This window comes from Sapajus apella, unplaced genomic scaffold, assembly GCF_009761245.1.
Source record: "Sapajus apella isolate SASKATOON/1434 unplaced genomic scaffold, GSC_monkey_1.0 scaffold6, whole genome shotgun sequence".
NCBI lineage: Eukaryota > Metazoa > Chordata > Mammalia > Primates > Cebidae > Sapajus > Sapajus apella.
Window position 1 is genome coordinate 62553378 of NW_022436946.1, and position 16036 is coordinate 62569413.

The following is a 16036-nucleotide window of genomic DNA, read 5'->3' on the forward strand; positions in this document are numbered from 1 at the left end:
GATACAATTAAGTTAACACTCAAAATTAATCATCATGAGCTCCAATTCTACTTGTTTCAGACTAAGCACTTGTTCAATGAACATTTACTGAAAACTTTCAACGAGCCAAGAAATTTGCTAAATGTGGAGAGACAGCTAAGATGGGAGCTTAATCCCTTTTGCCCAGGGCATACAGACTGGTAGGAAAGGAGGACAAGTAACACTAAGAAACAGACTGGAGAGAGCACAGACAGAACCTAGTCTCGTTAAGACAACATGGGGTAAGGTGCATTGACAGCCCAATTTTTCCCTCCCCAGGGACTGCAAGTGCTACTTATAGGGGTGAAGAGAAGGAGAAGAGATTTAAGAAAGGAGCACTTAAGCAGTTCTAACCAAAGTAGAAAAGTGCTGTATTTTCACCACTAAAGTGTGGAATGTCACATTTCTCAGGGATTTAGATCTGTGACATTAATAAGCCCTCTTTATGCTCTAAATGGAGACTTTAAAAAATTGTTTTTTCATGAAATTCTTTCAACCTGGATCTATCTAGTGCAAATTTTATTGCTCCTAAAGTGAAGAAAAAATCTATAAGGAGTTGGAAATCCAGTTAAGATTTTGGATTTTTCGGTGGAAGTGGTAGCTAAGCGGTGATGGATGCCAATTGATTGTATTGTAGGAGACAGAGTGGGAAAAGATGTTTGCTGTCCCAGAACAGCCTATCTCATTCCATTTCTTCAGTTATTCATGGCTCAGAGTCACGGTGGTGCAGGCAGCGGCTGCAATGACATCACCAGCAAGAATATCTAATATGGTTAATTATTCAAGTGACTTCTAATTGACAATTCTGGGGTTGGAAAGTCTTGCTTCCTTCTTAAGTTTACAGGTGATAACATGTACAGAAAACTACATCAGCACAATTAGTGGAGATTTCAAAATAACAACTGTAATATTAAATGGCAAAACAATCAAGCTTCAACTAGGAGACACAACAGGCAGAGACTTTGATCACTTCCAGTTATTGCACAGGAATCCATGGCATTGTAGTTGTGTATAATATAACAGATCAAGAGTCCTTCAATAATGATAAACAATGGCTGCAGGAAACTGATCACTTTGCCAATGAAGATGTCAATAAATTGTTGGTAGGAAACAAATGTGATCATCCCACAAAAAAAGTAGACTACACAACAACAAAGGAATTTGCTGATTCCCTTGGAATTCAATTTTTGGAAACTGGTGCTAAGAACACAGCAAATGTAGAAAAGACTTTCATCACAATGGCAGCTGAGATTAAAGAGCAAATGGTACTGGAGCAGCAACTGATGATGCAAAGAAGTCCAATTTTAAAATTTAGACCACTTTGGTCAAGCAGTCAGGTGAAGGTTGATGCTAAAAATTGCTTCTGTTCTTTTCTCACAACAATAAATTTGCAATCTAAACCCAAATGCAAAAAAAAAAAAAATTGCCTGATTTTTATTGTATGTACCTTCTCTACAACATATTCTTTCCATCTCTACAAATGTCAGACGTTGTAAATAGTCAATACTAACATTTTTTTTATTATCTTGACTCAAGATAGCTAATTTCAGTTTCAGAAAACTTTGAAACTTTTGTGTGCTGCTTTATAAAATACTGCATGTAATCCTTGCTAGTTTCCTAGTATCAGACTATGTTCCACAGTTTCTCTTGTAAAGTTAGAGTATGTATTTTTTGATGTTTATATTGGCATGTTTAGATGTCAGGTTTAATCTTCTAAAAATGAAGTTCAGCCATTTTGTATCAAACGGCAAAAGCAGTCTGTCATTTCCATGTATACAGATGCTACATGTAGATCTGATTTGCTAGTTCTTCCTTGAAGAATTGTATATGGAAAAATTACACCATTTATTTAATGGTTTCTTTACACTTTGCATATAATTTGTGGCTGCAAAATGTTGTGATTTATTGCATACTACATACAAAACAACTAAAAATATGTTTAACAAATAATGTACTTATAATGGGATCTAATTAAACAAAAGAGCTTCTGCTCAGCCAAATAAACTCAGAGTGAATAGACAACCTACAGAATAGGAGAAGACTTGCAAACTATGCATCTCACAAAGATCTAATATCCAGTATCTATAAGAAACTTAAGCAAATTTACAAGAAAAATATGACCCCATTAAAAAGTGGGTGACATAAACAGACACTTTTCAAAAGAAGACATTCTTGATCCCAATAAGCATATGGAATAAAGCTCAACATCACTAATCCTTAGAGAAATGCAAATACAAACCACAATGATATTTCCTCTCACACCAGTCAGAATGACTATTACTAAAAAGTCAAAAAAATAACAGATGCTGACAAGGTTGGAAAGAAAAAGAAAGGCTTATACACTGTTAGTGGTAGTGTAAATTAGTTCAGCCATGTGGAAAGCAGTGTGACAATCCTCAAAGACCTAAAGACAGAACTACCATTCAACCCCGCAATCCTGTCACTGGGTATATACCCAAATAAATATAAATCATTCTATCATAAAGACACAGGCATGTGTATGTCTACTGCAGCACTATTCAAAAATATAGGGCACTATGTAATATTTGCTTTGTAGATAAAACACCCAGTAAATGACCTAGAGAGGCTTCAGTGCTATGTAGGGATTTAACCAAACTTAGTGTTTCTGGGAGCTCAAGTTGTATGGAACACAAGTTTAGGATGTATGCTATCTAGCCTATTATTTCTGATCTTTCTGAACACCATTCGTTGATCAGCAGTTCATCAATGCATCTATGGTAGAGGTGGAAAGCAGCATACTTTTCCTAATTAGCAAATAATTAGACTAACATGTATACTAACATTTTTCTTCCATGCTCTAGTGTTCAATTATTTTATCTTTCACAATTGTATTACTTACATTGGAGGAACTAAGTTTAAGCATTGAGTTAGCAGAAAATTTGATTGCCCTAAGTTTAGAAATTATACTCCTAAAAATTAACTGAAAACATGAATGCTGGGTGGTAATGATAAATGAAGAAAATCTATTTATTTCAGTGAAATTTTGCATGTATAAAGATTTTATTAACTAGGATCTTCAAGGTTCTAGGAGTTTTGTGAGTATGTGTGGAAAATGTAATCTGTTAACACTGGCATTTTAGGTGACTGAGGTCAAAGTTGTTTCCTTAGGTTGAAGCGGCAACCAAAACATTCTTCACACAGAGGATTGAGATATAGCTGCTGGCAACACAATTTATTGTAGGGTCCTTAATTTAATTTTAAAAATTAAGCTTAAAACAAGCCAAAAATTAATAGGCATTTACATTTTTCACTAAGAGACAACTGGAATACATGATACAAAAACAAGTGGTAAGATTGCTGTAAAATAAAATGCACAGAATAAACATACTTGTTTGTTTTATTGAGACAGAGTCTCACTCTGTTGTCCAGGCTGGAGTGCAGTGGCACAGTCTCTGCTCATGGCAACCTCAATCTCCTGGATTCAAGTAATCCTTCTGCCTCAGCCTTCCAAGTAGAAGGAATTACAGGTGCCCACAACCGTGGGTTTTCACCGTGTTTGCCAGACTGGTCTTGAACTCGTGGCCTCAAGTGACCCACCCACCTTGGCTTTCCAAAGTGCTGGGATTACAGGCATGAGGCACTCTACCTGGCCTTAATTTTTCATCCGTGAGAATTTCACAATAAAATTGTACTTACTTTGTAAACTACAATTTAACTAATTTACAGTTACTTTGTGAACTACATTTTAACACCTTTAAATGCTGGTGTTGACAGATTACTTTTTCCACACACTCACAAAACCTCTAGAATCTTGAAGATCCTAGTTAACAAAATCTTTATACATGCAAAGTTTCACTGAAATAAATAGATTTTCTTCATTTATCATTACCACCCAGCATTCATGTTGTCAGTTAATTTTTAGGAGTATAATTTCTAAACTTAGGGCAATCAAATTTTTTGCTAACTCAATGCTTAAATCTAACTCAATGCTTAAACTCTCCTCCAGTGTAAGTAACACAATTGTGAAGGATAAAATAATTGAACACTAAAGAGAGCATGGAATAAAAACATTAGTGTACATGTTAGTCTAATTATTTGCTAATTAGGAAAACTTTGTAAAAAGAAAAAAAAAAAAAGATGACCGGGCACAGTGGCTCATGCCTATAATCTCAGCATTTTGGGAGGCTGAGGTGGGAGAATCATGAGGTCAGGAAATTGAGACCATCCTGGCCAACGTGGTGAAACCCCGTCTCTACAAAAAATACAAAAATTGCTGGGCATCATGGCGCAGGCCTGCAGTCCCAGCTACTCAGGAGGCTGACACAGAAGAATTGCTTGAACCTGGGAGGCAGAGGTTTCAGTGAGCTGAGATTGCACCACTGCACTCCAGCCTGGAGACAGAGTGGGACTCCATCTTAAAAAAAAAGAAAAAATATTTGGTAGAAGGATATACATAGGTAGTAGAAAACTGTCAATGGAAATTTCAGGAGAATATCAGCACCCTTGTCAGCTTTTGGAATTTAAATCATCACCCTCTCAAAGACAAGATTCTACCTAGGATTCACCATACACCTATTTATTATTTTTATTTTTTCATAAGTTATTGGGGTACAGGTGTATTTGGTTACATAGGTAAGCTTTTTAGTGCTAATTTACAAGATTTGGGTGCACCCATTACTCAAGCAGCATACACTGCACCATATTTGTAGTCTTTTACCCTTATCCTGATCTCACTCTTCCTCTCAAGTCCCCAAAGTCCATTGTATCATTCTTACACCTTTGCATCCTCATACCTTAGCTGCCAAATATTGCTGAGAATATATGATGTTTGGTTTTCCATTCCTGAGTTACTTCACAAAGAAAAATAGTCTCCAATCTCATCCAGGTCACTGCAAATATCATTAATTCATTCCCTTTTATGCTTTTTATGGTTACATAAATACATACATATATATGTATTCCATCATATATATATATATATATGATGTGTGTGTATATATATATATACACATCAAAGTAAATATATATATATATATATATATATATATATATATATATATATATTATGTATACACACACATACACATATACCCCAGTTTTTAATCCACTCGTTGATTGATGGGCATTTGGGTTGGTTCCATGATTTTGCAATTGTAAATTGTGCTGCTATAAATGTGTGTGCAAGTGGCTTTTTCGAATGAGATCAATTTGAGTTTGGTGCCAGCAAGCTTTTGAGCTAACAGGTCTCAGCCTTCAGTGAAGAAATAAACAACTTAGGGTTTTAACACACAGAGGCCATCTTTAGCTCATTTATATAATACCAACTTATTTTTTCCAGGGCAGGGCTGGTAAATAATAACTGAAACCTGCCATACAACTTCTTAATAAACCCAGGTATGTTGTAAGGAATAGTGTTTATCAAATAAAAGGGATAGGGCCCTGAAAGCTTTCCTGATTGTACAAAAAAAGCCAAAGAAACATAAAATTGGCTAGATTCTCAAGTTTTCTACTTAGCTACTAAAGGATGTGAGAAAACCAGTGAAAGTCAGGCACCTTTCATCTTTAGATGTAGCAGGAACAGCATGTTTAAAGGAACAAATGTTAAATCCACAAAGTACAGTTTTGGAAAGGTTCTTAGAAAATTTCACTTTTAATTAAGGCTTGGAAGCTAAGGAGCAACAAGCAATGAAAATGACACCTTATCCAAGTGATTCCATTCAACACAAAGGTAAAAGAAACCTTGGAGAATATGTATCAATGAGAAACTGAGGCTCAGGAAAGCATATGACTTGTCTAAGATCACACTGTTAATTAGGGAAAACCTGACCTCCCACTCCTTGAATTCCCAAACTAAGACTTCCCAGCAAACCTTTGTTGATTATACCATATAATCTACTAACTTCTGGGTTTATTAGAGAGGTTAAAGTGCAACAGGTGCTATTTTCGAATTGTAAATCTTTCTAAAGACAAGCTTTAATTATTTAACTTCTATAGCATTCTTTCCAAAGCTAACAATTAATATAGAATTAATTTCTTACTAATTATATTTTTGAACATTTTTTATAAATGCCCATTTCTTGAAAGAAGCAAGGAATGTCAGACAGACAGATGCTCTGCTTGACACCATTTAATGGCAAAACATAGCTTTTGCTCTTAGCCTGAGAGTTTGGGACTAGGCACTTGTAAGAACAAATATTTAAAGGGCAGCTAGAGCATGTGTTTCAGGTTTTAATTTTCTTGTGACCACAAATGAGCTCAAAGTAAATCAGAGAACAATTCTCCTTCTTTAAAAGTTAATCCTTAAAAGGACAGGTGTACACAAAATTCTCCTGGAAGAATACATTAATCTTTCTAATTAGAGCACAACTTGCTTTTGAAATATCTGGTCCATTTTTACTGTTTATAGACACAAATCTTACACTGATACCTTGATCATAAGACAGGGCAGGTCATTCCATATCTAAATTACAGCAGATTAATTAAGGCAGTTCTAGCAGCTATAAAGAAAAATCCCAAAAATCTCAATCCCTAGCACAATCAAATTTAATAAAATCTAAGTATGGCATGCTATAGATGGTTTTTTACAGTGATACAGCAAACCAAGATCCTTCCATTCACCCTTCTCTTTAACAGACATCATCAAACTTTTGCTGTAAAGAAGAGCTAGAAATATAATAGGCATAGTGAGCCAGCCAATGCCTGTTGAAACTATTCAAGTTTGCTGTTGTCACTTGAAAATAGTCGGCTGGAGTCGAGGAAGATGGCTAACTAGGAACAGCTCAGGATTGCAGCTCCCAGTGAAAGCACAGAAGGTGAGTGGATGTCGCATTTCCAAATGGATTTTTATTGCCCACAGACCAGGAGATTCCCAGGTGGAGAAGCCCCATGGGTCACCAGTGCAGCTGTTTTGACTGGCGTGGCTATTTTGACCAACACAGCTGTTTTGGCCAGTGCGGCTGCTTTGCCGGCGCCCTGGCACAGCGATTCTCCATACAAAATACACTGGTCTGGGTGCCCTCTTAGCTGACAATTGGAGCCCCGGGAAGGCAGATCACCCATTCATCTGATTTAAAAGGAGACTGAAATAGGGAGCCAGGCCAGGAGATTCCTGGGCAAAAAAACCTGCCAGGAATCTCAGCGCTGCTGTTTCAGCCGGCACAGTGAGTCTCTGCACGGGAAATCACATAGATCCTGGCACCTTTTCAACAGGTGACTGGAACACCTGGGAGCAAAAAAAAAAAAAAAAGGACTCTGAGTCAGGGAGCCAGCTGATCAGGCTCGGCTGGTCCCACCCCCCAACAACAACAAAAAAACAGTAACTGAAAACGCGCTGGGTTGAAAGTTTCACAGCAAGCACAGCTGAACCCGGGACGGTCCAGCTCTGTGGAGGAGGCGCATCTGCCATTACTGAGGCACTCAACCACTACAGAGGCAGTCTGCCATCACTGAGGCAGCCCACCGTTGCTGAGGCAACCTGTCACTACAGAAAGAGTCTGCCGGCCACCATTGCCGAGGCAGTTCTAACTACACCCATATAAACAGGACTGCAGGGAAGATCAAACGGCAGCTGGGCGGAGCCCACAGCAACTCAGCAAAGCTTCTGCAGGCAGACAGTGACTAGGCTGCCTCCTTGCTAGGCAGGGCAGCCCTGGAAAGAAAAAGAAAAAAGGCAGCAGCACAACGGAAACTCATAAATAAAGCCGTAACTTTCTGTGACAGAGCACCTGGGGAAAAAAAAGGAGTTTATGAGTTCTGCTGCAGTAGACCTAAATGTACCTGCCCAGAAATTCTGAATGAACAACGGAGCTCACAGCTCAGCACTTGAGCTCCAATAAAGGACAGACTGTCTCCTCAAGCAGCTCCCTGACCCCTGTATATCCAAAGAGTCACCTCATAAAGGAGAGAACAGACTGACATTTGGCGGGTATCCTTCTGGGACAAAGACAGCAGAAGAAGAAACTGGTAGCAACACTTACTGTTCTGTAGCTGCTGCAGGTGATCCCAAGGCAACCAGGGCCTGGAGTGAATCTCAGCAGTCCTACAGCACAGGGGCCAGACTGTCAGACAAAAACTAAGAAACAGAAATAACTTCATCATCCACAAACCAGAAGCCCACTCAGAGACTCAATTGGATAACAGCAACTACAAAGACAACAGGTGGATAAATCCACAAAGATGGGAAGACACCAGTGCAAAAAGGATGAAAACACCCGAAACCAGAACACCTCTCCTCCTACAAGGGATCACAACTACTCTTCAGCAAGGGAATAAGGCTGGATGGAGAAGGAGTGTGATGAAATGACAGAACCAGACTTCAGAAGGCGGGTAATAAGAAACGTCCGTGAACTAAAAGAACATGTTCTAACCCAATGTAAAGAAACTAAGAACTTTGAAAAAAGATTTCATGAAATGCTAATGAGAATGGACAACATAGAGAGGAATATAAGTGAATTGGTGGAGCTGAAAAACACAACATGAGAACTTTGTGAAGCATGCACAAGTTTCAACAGCCCAATTGACCAAGCAGAAGAAAGGATATCAGAGGCCGAAGATCAACTCAATGAAATAAAACGATAAGGCAAGAATAGAGAAAAAAGGGTAAAAAGGAATGAACAAAGTCTCTAAGAAATGTGGGACTATGTGAAAGGACCTAGTCTACGTTTGATAGGTGTACCTGAATGTGACGAAGAGAATGAATCCAACCTGGAAAATACTCTTCAGAATATTATCCAGGAAAACTTCCTCAACCTAGAAAGGCAGGCAAATATTCAATTCCAGGAAATACAGAAAACACAACAAAGATATTCCTCAAAAAGAGCAACCCCAAGGCACATAATCATCAGATTCACCAGGGTTGAAATGAAGGAGAAAATACTAAGGGCAGCCAGAGAGAAAGGTCGGGTTACCCACAAAGGGAAGCCCATCAGACTCACAGCAGATCTCTCAGCAGAAACCCTACAAGCCAGAAGAGAGTGGGGGCCAATATTCAACATCCTTAAAGAAAAGAACTTTCAACCCAGAATCTCAACTCAGCCAAACAGAGCTTCATAAGTGAAGGAAAAATAAAATCCTTTGTGAACAAACAAGTACTCATAGATTTCATCACCACCAGACCTGCCTTACAAGAGCTCCTGAAAGAGGCTCTACACATATAAAGGAACAACCAGAACCAGCCACTCCAAAGACATACCAAATGGTAAACAACATCAACACAATCAAGAATCTGCATCAACTAATGGGCAAAACAGCCAGCTAGCATCAAAATGGCAGTATCAAATTCACATATAACAATATTAAACCTAAATGTAAATGGACTAAATGCCCCAATCAAAAGACACAGACTGGCAAATTGGATAAAAAGACAAAACCCATCGGTGTGCTGTATCCAGGAAACCAATCTCACATGCAAGGACACACAAAGGCTCAAAATAAAGGGATGGAGGAAGATTTACCAAGCAAATGGAGAGCAAAAAAGAGTAGGAGTTACAAGTCTCATCTCTGATAAATTAGACTTTAAAGCAACAAAGATCCAAAGAGACAAAGAAGGACATTACATAATGATAAAAGGATCAATGCAACAAGAAGAGCTAACGATCCTAAATATATACGCACCCAATACAGGAGCACCCAGATACATAAGGCAAGTTCTTAATGACTTACAAAGAGACTTAGACTCCCACACAATAACAGTGAGAGACTTTAACACCCCAATGTCAATATTAGACAGATCAACCAGACAGAAAATTAACAAGGATATCCAGGACTTGAACTCAGACCTGAAACTAGCAAACCTAATAGACATTTACACAACCCTCCACCCCCAAATCCACAGAATATACATTCTTCTCAGTACCACATCACACCTACTCTAAAACTGACCACATAATTGGAAGCAAATAATTCCTCAGCAAATGCAAAAGGACGGAAATCATAACAAACAGTATCACAGACCGCAGTGCACTCGAGTTAGAACTCAGAATGCAGAAACTAACTCAAAACTGCACAGCTTCATGGAAACTGAACAACTTGCTCTTGAATGTTGACTGGATATACAATGAAATGAAGAGAGAAATAAAGATGTTCTTTGAAACCAACGAGACCAAAGACACAACATACCAGAATCTCTGGGACACATATAAGCAGTCTCTAAAGGAAAATATATAGCAATAAGTGCCCACATGAGAAGCTAGAAGAGATCTAAAATTGACACCCTAGCATCAAAATTGAAAGAGCTAGAGGATCAAGATCAGAAAAACTCAAAACCCAGCAGAAGACAAGAAATAACTAAGATCAGAGCAGAACTGAAGGAGATAGACACACACAAAAAAAACCTTCAAAAAATCAATAAATCCAGGAGCTGGTTTTTTGAAAAGACCAACAAAATAGACCACTAGCCAGATTAATAAAAAAGAAAAGAGAGAATAACCAAATTGATGCAATAAAAAACGATAAAGGGGATATCACCACAGATTCCACAGAAATTCAAACCATCATCAGAGATTATTACAAACAACTCTATGCACATAAACTAGTAAACCTGGAAGAAATGGATAGATTGCTGGACACTTGCCTCCTCCCAAGCCTACACCAGGAAGAAGTCGAAACCCTGAATAGACCAATAACAAGGTCTGAAGTTGAGGCAGCAATTAAGAGACTACCACCCAAAAAAAGCCCAGGTCCAGATGGGTTCACAGCCAAATTCTACCAGACATACAAAGAGGAGGTGGTACCATTCCTTCTGAAACTATTCCAAACAATACAAAAAGAGGGAATCCTTCCCAAATCATTTTATGAGACCAACATCATCCTGATACCAAAACCCAGCAGAGACTCAACAAGAAAAGAAGACTTCAGGCCAATATCCATGATGAACATAGATGAAAAATCTTCAATAAAATACTGGCAAGCTGATTGCAACAGCACATCAAAAAGCTTATCCACCATGATCAAGTAGGATTCATCCCAGGGATGCAAGACTGGTTCAACATATGCAAGTCCGTAAACATAATTCACCACATAAACAGAACCAAAGACAAAAACCACATGATTATCTCAATTGATGCAGAGAAGGCCTTTGATAAAATTCAACAGCGCTTTATGCTAAAAAACCTCAATAAACTAGGTATTGACAAAACATATCTCAAAATAATAAAAGCTATTTATGACAAACCAACAGCCAATATCATACTGAATGGGCAAAAACTGGAAGCATTCCACTTGAAATCTGGCACTACACAAGGATGCCCTCTCTTACCACTCCTATTCAAGATAGTGCTGGAAGTTCTAGCCAGAGCAATCAGGCAAGAAAAAGAAATAAAGGGCATTCAAATAGGAAAGGAGGAAGTCAAATTGTCTCTATTTGCAGATGACATGATTGTATATCTAGAAGACCCCATTATCTCAGCCCAAAATCTACTGCAACTGAATAGCAACTTCAGCAAAGTCTCAGAATACAAAATCAATGTGCAAAAATCACAAGCATTCCCATACACCAATAACAGACTTAAAGAGAACCAAATCAAGAACAAACTGCCATTCACAATTGCTACAAAGAGAATAAAATACCTAGGAATACAACTAACAAGTAACATAAAGGACCTCTTCTAGGAGAACTACAAGCCACTGCTCAACGAAATAAGAGAGGACACAGATGGAGAAACATCCTATGTTCATGGTTAGGAAGAATCAATATTGTGAAAATGGCCATACTGCCCAAAGTAATTTACAGATTCAATGCTATCCCCATCAAGCTACCAACATCCTTCTTCACAGAACTGGAAAAAAAACACCTTAAACTTCATATGGAACCAAAAGAGAGCCCACATAGCCAAGTCAATTCTAAGCAAAAAGAACAAAGCGGAAGGCATCACACTACTAGACTTCAAACTATACTACAATGCCACAGTAATCAAAACAGCATGGTACTGGTACCAAAACAGAGATATAGACCAATGGAACAGAACAGAGGCCTTGGAGGCAACACAATGTATCTACAACCACATGATCTCTAACAAACCTGACAAAAACAAGCAATGGGGAAAGAATTCCCTGTTTAATAAATGGTGTTGGGAAAGCTGGTTAGCCATGTGCAGAAAACAGAAACTGGATTCCTTCCTGACACCTTACACTCAAATTAACTCCAGATGGATTAAACACTTAAACATAAGACCAAACACCATAAAAACCCTAGAAGAAAATCTAGGCAAAACCATTCAGGACATAGGCATAGGCAAGGACTTCATGACCAGAACACCAAAAGCATTGGCAACAAAAGCCAAAATAGACAAGTGGGACCTAATCAAACTCCACAGCTTCTGCACAGCAAAAGAAACAGTCATTAGAGTGAATCGGCAACCGAAGGAATGGGAAAAATTTTTTGCAGCCTACCCATCTGACAAAGGACTGATATCCAGAATTTACAAAGAACTAAAACAGATTTACAAGAAAAAAAACAAACAAGCCCATTCAAAAGTGGTCGAAGGATATGAACAGACACTTCACAAAAGAAGACGTACATAAGGCCAACAAACATATGAAAAGATACTCATCATCACTGGTCATTAGAGAAATGCAAATCAAAACTACATTGAGATACCATCTCATGCCAGTTCGAATGGCGATCATTAAAAAAATCTAGAGACAACAGATGCTGGAGAGGATGTTGAGAAATAGGAACACTTTTACACTGTTGCTGGGAGTCTAAATTGGTTCAACCATTTTGGAAGACAGTGTGGTGATTCCTTAAGGACCTAGAAATAGAAATTCCATTTGACCCAGCAATCCCATTACTGGGTATATATCCAAAGGGTTATAAATTGTTCTACTATAAGGACACATGCACACGAATGTTCATTACAGCATTGTTTACAATAGCAAAGACATGGAACCAACCCAAATGCTCATCAATGATAGACTGGACAGGGAAAATGTGGCACATATACACCATGGAATATTATGCAGCCATCAAAAACGATGAGTTCGTGTCCTCTGTAGGGACATGGATGAACCTGGAAACCATCATTCTCAGCAAACTGACACAAGAGCAGAAAGTCAAACACCACATGTTCTCACTCATAGGTGGGTGTTGAACAATGAGAACACATGGACACAGGGAGGGTAGCACTACACACTGGGGTCAGTTGGGGGGAAATTGTGGAGGGATAGTGGGGGGTGGGGAGTTGGGGAGAGATAGCATGGGAAGAAACGCCAGATATAGGTGAAGGGGAGGAAGGCAGCAAATCACAGTGCCATGTGTGTACCTATGCAACAATCTTGCATGTTCTTCACATGTACCCCAAAACCTAAAATGCAATAAAAAAAAATCATAGATAATACCTTAATTAACAAGCAGGACTATGTTTTAGGATAAGTTTTTTTATGAAAGCCGATGGTAGATTAGATTTCACACAAAGGCTACAGTTTGCCAGCTGCCACCCTAGAACCTCAGAGTGCTTTCCTTCTAACCAACTGGCAGGAAAGAGACAACATAGGGGTGTGTGTGTGTACCAAGTGTACCTGGACCTGGCCTGGAAGAGGCAGACATAACGTGGTCAGACTTCAGTCACACAAAGCAGGAGTGGAAAATGTACCCCACTGCTTGCCAAGAGATATTGACGTGTTAACACATAACAATTATTCATGGTCCACCCTTCTAGTCACCAAATGCCTATTTTATACTTCCTGTTATCTATAGAACACATTTACCAGGTCCTCTTCCCTCAGATGAAAGGTATATCCAAAGCCCCATGAAGTCACTACATCCAGTGACTGTCAGGTCCAAAGGTGGCTCCTTGTAGCCTGGTAGCTAAGATGTGAAACAACTAGTGATTTTAGAATAAAATATCAAGTTATGTTTCCACCCTTCACAAATATCCAATATACAGTGGTGAAGAAAGATTATAACAAAATATTCTACTCAAAACAGCACATAAGCTTCCCCTGGCCAATGGAAACAGTGCAGTCCTGTTGAGTAGCCCCTGAAGGCTCCGCCCCATGGAGTTGTGAAGTACTTTGCTTACCTACTGATTCTGCTCTCTGGAGCACTCGTCTGTGCTTTGCTACACACTGATTCTGCTATCTGCCACTTGTTTGTCCAGTAGTTTCCATGGCCACAGATACTACCTTCTAAGAGTTTCTTCCTTGTTCAGTAACCTCAAAGACCATATCCGAAATGGACATTTGTAGGCTTTTTATAGCGCATTCCATGCCAAAGTTTCTTTTAAGATCTCTAAATAGTCCCAAGCTTATAACAGTTTCATACTTACCCTGGCAATAGATTTCCCCCAATATTTTTTAGGCCAAAGGCCACTTCCAGTCAGTTGTAAGTGCCAATAACCACAACTGAACTTCATCAGACATAGTTTCTAAACTTGTATTCCTTCTTAATGTCTTTACTCCATGCTCCTGTCTCTCTCTTTCTCTCTGTGTCTCTGTCTCCCCTGCAAAATCTCTTTCTCTCCCCCCGCCTGCCCCTTTCTCTCAATTTTACTGTGGCTACATTGATGCTGTCTGAAATAAGAGAATATGATGAAATAGCAATACTGTTAATCTGACTTATTTTGTTTTGCTAAGAGATCCTATTCATCTTTTTCAATCCGGGCTTTTAAGTCTTAAATGTTACTATTCAGAGTCCAGAAGTGGTTGACTTTTTCCAACCTGTAAGGCCCTAGAAATCTAGAAATTCTCCATTCCCTTGATCCTCTGCTCAAAAACTGGCCAAATCTTTATCTCTTTATTATAATACTTTTCTCAGAATAGCAAATAACAGTCAACATAATCACAGTGACTGTCATTCTGATAGAGCTGACATGGGAGTGCCAGGAAAGGAAAAGCATGGTCCCTTTAAGTGATATGAAAGTGGGGAAGAAAAGGTGAGGTATGGGAGAGCATGGTTCCTAGCTAGGACTCAAACCCCACAGACCTATGTGAGGTCAGGCATTTCCTGCCCAAACGCTGCATTTTCCAACCACCCTGGCCTGCCACATCCCCATCCTGGGCCTATAAAAACCCAAGACCCTTGCGGAGGACACACAAGCAGCTGGACATTGTGAGGAACACATCAGTGGAAGAAGATGTAAGTAGCCAGTCATCGAGAGGACTTCAAGAGGAGCACTCCAGCAAAAGAGCACACCCACAGAGATGGGCATGCCAACAGACCATCGACTTGCTGGACGATGTGGAGTTTGGCCAGGGCAGTTGAAGGAGAGCCGTGTCACTGAGTGGCCCAACTCCAGGGGAAAACCATCTCCCTTCTGGTTTTTCATTGGCTGAGAGCTACTTCCACTGAATAAAACTTTGCACTCATTCTCTAAGCTCACATGTGATCTAATTTTTCCATTACACCAAGGTAAACCCAGGCTACGAAAATCCCTCTGTCCTTGTGATAAGGAAGGAGGTCTAACTGAGCTGCTTAACACAATCCACCTACAGGCAAACTAAAAGAGCACCCTGTATCACATATCCACTAGGGCTTCAGGAAGTGTAAACATTTACCCCTAGACACTGCCATGGGGTGGGTTGGAGCCCCACAGCTTGCCAATCTGTATGCTCCCCTAGAGGTTTGAATAGTGGGGCACTGAAGAAGTGAGCCACATCCCTATCACATGCCCTGAGAGGGGGATGAGGAAACCTTTCCTGTTTTAACTGTGCTTCACCCAGGATCCTAGAAGGTCAGTGTGATTTAATGCAAAACTGTCAGGTCTGTCTCTCTTCCAAAACCCTGCCACCTCTCTCTTTCCTATGAGTAAGAGTCTGTTTCCCTTCACAGAGTCTTAAACCTCCCTAACTGGGCCAGTTAAAACCCCCAGACTTTGTATATTTTCTCTCACTGGTTTGAAATGGCTCTTATCTTTTTCCTTATAATGTTAAGAGTTTTGCAACAGACTATAGCAAAGTTACTAAGTAAAATGAACATTTGCCTCAATCACCAAAGATGCAAATTATACCAATTTTTCCTAGAGGACTCATGTATGACTCCATCTCAACAGTCCCAAGTACGCATGGCTCAGGGCACCTCTTCTTACCCTTTCCCCTCCCAGCTCAGGTACCTAGGCATGCC

The 16036-nt window shown here is 39.4% G+C and overlaps 1 pseudogene; it reads left to right on the forward strand.

Annotated features, from left to right (window-relative positions):
* Nucleotides 1–723: 723 nt before the first annotated feature.
* LOC116549113 lies at nt 724–1366 on the forward strand (annotated as a pseudogene).
* The last annotated feature ends 14670 nt before the right edge of the window (nt 1367–16036 follow it).